Source organism: Nicotiana tomentosiformis, chromosome 11, assembly GCF_000390325.3.
Source record: "Nicotiana tomentosiformis chromosome 11, ASM39032v3, whole genome shotgun sequence".
In the NCBI taxonomy this organism is placed as follows: domain Eukaryota; kingdom Viridiplantae; phylum Streptophyta; class Magnoliopsida; order Solanales; family Solanaceae; genus Nicotiana; species Nicotiana tomentosiformis.
The window spans coordinates 15,839,282-15,846,173 of record NC_090822.1 but is presented as its reverse complement, the minus strand read 5'-3'; positions in this window follow the sequence as shown (position 1 = coordinate 15,846,173).

The following is a 6,892-nucleotide window of genomic DNA, read 5'->3' as shown; positions in this document are numbered from 1 at the left end:
GTTTTGAAGAGGGAATCAAGGGGGTTTCGTTGAGGTAAGTTACTTGAGCCCTAATACTTATATATATGGTGATTTTTCCATTGTTTAATCATGGTAATTAGTGATAATGAGGGTTAGGGCTTGGAAATATTTGGAAAGTAATTTAAGGATTTGAAGGACCAAACGATGTCAGATTTTGATGAATTTGGTATGGTTAGACTCGTGAGTAAATGAGCTTTCTAGTTTTGTAAATTGTTTCGGATTTCGAGATGTGGGCCTGGGGGCCGGGTTTGAGCCAATTTCGGGTTTTGGTCTAATTTTGAAGCTTTTCTTGTGGAATTCATTCCATTAGCGTATATTGATGGTATTGTACTGATTGTGAATAGATTTTGAGTATTTGGAGGCTGAGTCAAGAGGCAAGAGCATTGTAGGGTAGAGATTTGACCGGTTTTAGGTAAGTAACGATTGTAAATCTAGTCCTCAGGGTATGAAACCCCAGATTTTTGTATCATTCTACTATTTTTAGTGACGCACATGCTAGGTGACGGGCGTGTGAGCGTGCACTATTGGGGATTTGTGACTTGGTCCATCCCGTAGCATCTGTAAAGTTGCATACTTTGTTGAAACCATATGATACTTATATGTTTTAGAAAGAATTTCTGTAAATTTTGGCTGAATGCCATGTTTGGGCCTTGCGCCAATGCTGTTTGGACCCTTAGGGGTTGTTTCTTACCATCCTCTCATTGTTTTCGATTGAAAATCTATACTCAGTCATGTTTATACTTGTTTACCGCATAACTCAGTTTTATGACTCTATTTTGATGCATATAAATGTTTTGGGCCAAATGCCCTGTTTTACTGAAATGCCCGAGTGGCTTGAAAGGTTTATGACTGAGTGAGGCCGAGGGCCTGATTTGTGAGGATGAGTGTGGATCGGGGCTGCCTGCCTGCAATGTACTTTATTATTATGGCACGTGAGTTGTCCGTGCAGCACGTGAGTTGTCCGTACAGATTATAGTACTTGGGCCGAAGGAGCCCCTCCGGAGTCTATACACACCCCCAGTGAGCGCATGTACCTACTGAGTGCCGAGTTCTGAGTGCCGAGTGCAGAGTGACTGGGAGGCATGAGTGATTGTGAGGTATGCCCGAGTGGCAAGAGTGATTGTGAGGTATGCCCGAGTAGCACGAGTGACTGTGAGGTTTACCCGGGGGGGTGTATATGAGTGATGTTTTGCCCGAGGGGCTGTTAATGATTTCATCATTTTTGCTCACCTTTGCATTTTTCCTCTGTTTGAAAACTGTTGAAAAATATCTTTAAATGATTTTTACTGGAACTGGGTTTAAACGAGATATTTTGATTCAAATCCTGATTTTAAAAGCATGTGGTATTTTACTGAGATTTCTTGATATGAATGTTATATACTTTATTGCTTGTCACTACTACTCAGTCTTTATTTATTGTTGCTACTTACTGAGTTGGCGTACTCATGTTACTCATGCACCTTGTGTGCAGATCCAGGTGTAGCTGGACACGGTAGCGGTTGTTGATTATTTTGGTTGCAGATTTTCTCGGGGTTAGCAAGGTAGCTGCTTGGCGGCCGCAACCCCTGATCTTCTCCCTCTTATATTCCTCTAGTTGTATTTAGCTATTTTCTAGGCTGAGTTAGCCTTGATATTGTTAGACAGATTGTAGTAGATGCTCATGACTAGTGACACCCCGATGTCGGGATTTTTCTTCCGCACTTTTATTTTGATTTGAACTCCTTTGCAAAGGTTTTTATGTTAAATAGCACAGAAATTAACTTTGAAATAAAAATATCAGTTTGTTTTGGAAATGAGTCGACTTGCCTAGTTCCACAATAGGCGCCATCACGACAAGGGTTTGTTTGGGTCGTGACAGATTGGTATCAGAGTCTAGGTTACATAGGTCTCATGAGTCATGAGCAGGTTTAGTAGAGTCTTGTAGATCGATACGGAGACGTCTGTACTTATCTTCGAGAGGCTGCAGAACCCTTAGGAAAATTTCACTTTCTTATTTTCTATCGTGCGAAATTGATTCAGCTTGAAACATAACTCTTTGAATTCCTTCCACGCATTCGTATGCGCACATCAGCGCTCGGAATCAGTTGTGCATTGTCGGCTTGTGATTCTATGAACGAGGTTCGAGATGTGTATTACGTGTTTTGGTGATGGGATGGTCTGGAGGACTTGAGGCAAGGTTTAAACCGTAGCTTTGGCTCGATAGCTTTAATTGTAACCTGTACATTTGGACTCATATGTCCGGTAATGCCCCTACGAGTGGAATTCGTGGCTCTATGAGCTGTGGAATGGCTTTGTGATGAGTATGATGTAACTGCGGGATGTGTTAAGATGATTTGAATATGACGAGAAGTGTTTCCTTGAAATGTAAAGGAAGGCCATTGGGCGCTTGATTTTTCGTTTTGATGTGACGTACGGTCTCGAGTGTAAATGTTTTGAAGGATCTTTCACGTTGTTAAATTTTGGGGCAAATTAAATTCTCATGTCTTGTCAATGAGTTTGGACTCAAGAAGAGTAAGTGATTGTGTAGTAATTGTGGTTGCGAATGGGTATTTTTGATAATGATGGCTCGAGAAAGATGATCTTCGAAGAGACTTAGAGTCGGTAACATTTTATTGGCTCAGGTACGACAGAGATACATTTCGATTTGATGCAGCAGTTGGGTAGCAAAGTATGAGGGAAGACATGACGGGAAGTGTTTCGCGGTGGTTGAAGTACTAGCAGGTTAAGTAGGAGAAGTACAGGTTGAGAAGTTTCTTAAAGGAGATAATTTAACCGAAGTAAGAGTGGCAGATTAGCATATGAATTCACTAGTAGGTTAGTCGTGCTCCTTGAAAAAGTGTAGAATGGTTTGGAATCGTGTTAGTATGTGAATTGGCCTGCAGACTCTATTTGGAGTACTGGTTAGTGTACAAAGGAAAAATTGAATATGGCAGAAAGGAGTGTGTTTGAAATGAATAGAGGCGTGAAGATCTGATTATCGTGTCAGGTGAAATATGACTTGAGTTCGGAAGGTATTGTTGACGTACAGTTGATGTCAATAGGGAAAGTGCAGACTTTTACAAATGGTGGGCGAGAATGAACTCAAGAGTATTTATGGATTTGGTGGTCGTTGCACTCAGTGCAGTGTCATTGGAAGATGTCGGTAAGGAATTCCACATATGGGTTATCTCCTGTGTGCAGCTAGCGGTGGCGTGATGTTGATAAAGCTTTTGCGAGGAATATTACCTGCTACTCGGTAGGAGGTCGCGTGTATGATTTTGGCTGGAGATTCAGAATGTTCATGAAAGGCTTAATAAAAGACTTTGAGAAGTCTTGCAGGCTAACAGTGCGAGACCTTGGTAATTGAGAAGGAGAAATCCTTACGGGTTCTAATTTTATATAATTGCAGCTTAAGGCTAAGTGGGGGAGTCTGCTATCAACGAGTTGATTGCACGGTTATGGGTCGTATTAGTTTCGGTTCGGGGCATACCCATGAATCATTTATGACTTGCAGAGGTCGAGGTCGAGGATGACTCGGGTAAAGGAATTTCTGGACACAAGTTGTATTATACTCTATGGTTATAGGAGGACCATAAAATAATTGAGTGGTTATTCACAGAGAATGTAGTGTACATGGAGCGGGAATTTGCTCGGTTGCGCAAGAGTGTGGGTTACTCTTTATTCCCTTAGGTGTTGGTGTGCTAATGGGGCACAGGTCGTTTCGGTCCGTTTAGTCGGTTAATTCAAGATTTGAGTAGAGTGGATGACTCTCGAGAATGGTTCCAATGGATTCAAGATTTATAAATATGGCTAAAAAACTGGGAGTTGCATTGAACGATGTTGAGACTCGTGGCATCTTATATTATTGTGAATTATGCATTTCAGTATCAAGAAGGTAAAGAAAACAATTTTAGGATGATATAAAGTCTCTTCGGAGTAAGCATTTTTGGTTGTGGAACCTTTAGGATACATAAAAAGGGAATTCGGCAGCTTATAAGCCTTAGGGCAGCGTGATTCTATGCTAGAGTTCGTGGGGTAAGTTTTAGTTAAGGATAGTAGTGTTCTAACAAGGAAAAAGTAGCAATTTGAAGGCAATTTAGAAAGAACTTGGAGAAATAGGACAGCTTGGTAGTAGGCTGGGTTAGCACAGTAATGGGTATGATCAGTTCTTTGGGTACTTATGGTATGGCTAGTATCTACAGGTGTTTCGTGGCAATGCTTTCAAATTTGGCAATCTGTGTGCCTTGGTAGAGTTAGAGGAATTTAGTTCAGATAGCTTGGCTATGTGCAAATGGATTTCAAAGTGTTCATGATGGGTTCTACCATGGTTTGAACCGGATATTTTCTGCCGATGTACGGAACGTGTTGTGTGTTATGATTTCCTCCTAGAAAGAAGCAAGAAAAAGGCTTCTGACTAATAAGGTATGTAATTTGCTAGTGACTCAGAGTTGATAATGGAATTCTTATGCTTGTCACATGATGACATAATAGATGTGGTGTGTTGTGCGGGAATAGGATTTACCTGTACAAGGCCACAGTTCAGTTTTGAAGGGAAGGACATAAATTCTTAGGCAGCATGAACGGTTTTCGATGACTAGGTAAATGATATTACTATCTGGTATAGCTTGATGAGAGTGTACATTTCAGAAGGGACAGTGTGTTTTGATTTATAAGTACTTCACTGGTATTGCGACACTCTCCTGGTTGATCGACTGTTGATATTCAAATTTTTGCGAGGTGGCACTGAAGAATTTTTTTAAGTATTTCTCATGGGATGATTGTGTATGAGAGAGGTGTTAGGCATTCGGGCAGTGGAGGTGGAATCAAATATGGTTATTCATGTGTTCTATGGAATTAGAGATTGGGAATTCTCAGGAGTAGATTGTTTCATGGTTGTGGAAAGTTGTGGCCGGAGCTAGCCAGATGATAGAAGGTATTATGATTCCGTCATTGTGGACTTTCGGAGGTTGTTTATCTATTATGGCTGACCATAGTTGATTTGGGGCCCATTGGTAGGCCCAATTAGGATGTGTATTCTACACCGAGCCGGATTGATTGGCTCCATACTGCTATTGTTGAAGGATGTGCGATTCGGTTGATGTGAAGCTTATTCGTATTCTGAAATGATATGTTAGTTACTCTTCTATGCTACGAGGAGTTGTGATTTGTTGGTTATATGCACATATGGTGTGGTTCTATTGTGGCCTTATAGCGGAATTTGAGCGAGAATAGTATTGGATATTGCTTGGTTGATGACGTATTGGTTATGTTCTTTCGGGTTTTATGTGGCATGGTGTCGTTTGCTTCTCCATGGTTATGGTAATGCACTTTGGGTACTTGATGTCGAATTGCGCATGGTTATTGATTTTAGCAGGGTGGCTTGAGGTGTTTCATATGGACCAATATTTGGATAGGGTCGCGTATTGCCGCAGAGTTATGTGGAAATATGATCCCTCGTGTTAGATTCATGTGTTATGGTTCTGCGGTGTATGATGGGTTCTTAGCATTGAGTCGAGGTGGTACTCGTCGAGCTTGCGGAACGATTCTCCTATTTGGGTAATTGTTACGATTGGGTACATTTGGAATGTTGCTATCTGGTGCACGGATTGCACGAGTTATGGCTTTCGATTGTATTGATGTGTCATGTAACTAGAGTGGTTGTGTTGGATGAGACAAGGTCATTGGGCCTAGAATGGATGCTATCAGATTTAATTGTGGAATAATTGGGAGGATAATATCGGAAGTCGGCTTTGAGATTGGCTATAGTTCTTGTAGAAGGAACGGGAGCTCCATGACCTGTTGGTCTAATGAATGGTTATGAATTCGGTATGTTTCTTTCATCATCGGTAGTGTACGAAGGTTTTAGAACGAGGTTTTGTCTGATACGAGGTTTATTACCGGCACTGGGTTGATTTGAGCCGATACTGTGATTAGAAATCATTGCTTCGAGCATTCGAGCTGTGCGGTATTTGAATTTGAGTATTGGAGTTATGGTTACGGCTTTTGGTACAGCTTGTTCAGATTTATATGGTATGTAGATGCGAACTTCTGATCTTATAGGAAATTTTGGATGTTGGAAATTTGATTCGAAAGCTTGTGGGCTAGGTTGAATTGAGAAATTTCAATTATGCTGTGCTATCAGACCTGTATCAGACCTGTATGGGATAGGGTGTCGTGGGATCACCCCCGGGTATGTGCATGGGAAGGTTACACAGCCATTTCTTGGCTTTTGTAACAACTCCCGGCACGTTCGAGGACGAACGTATATTTAAGTGGGGGAGGATGTAACGACCCGGCATGTTGTTTCGGGAGTTATAGCCCCGTTTCCCTCATTTCTGTTTCCTTTATGCTCTTAAGCTATATTATGATATACCAGGTTAGTTTGTTCGGGCCCGGAGTGATTTCGGAGTGGAATGAGACACTTAGTCTCTTATTTAGAACCTTAAGTTGGAAAAAGTCAGTCGGATATTGACCTATGTGTAAACGATCTCATATTTGAATTCTGATGGTGCCGTTATCTCCGTTAGGTGATTTTTGACTTAGGAGTGCGTCCGGAATATGATTTGGAGGTCCGTGGTAGAATTAGGCTTGAATTGGCGAAATTGAAAATTTGGTGATTTTGGTCGGCAGTGAAAAATTTGATATCGGGGACGGAATGGAATTCCAGAAGTTGGAGTAGGTTCGTAGTGTCATTTGTGACGTATGTGCAAAATTTGAGGTCATTCGGACATGGTTTGGCTGGTTTCGGCATCGGTTGCCGAATTTGGAAATTTAGGAGTTCTTAGGCTTGAATCCGAGGGTAAATTGATGATTTGATGTTGTTTTGAGTGATTCGAAGGTTCGACTAAGTTTGTATGTTGACATATGACTTGTTGGTATTTTTGGTTGAGGT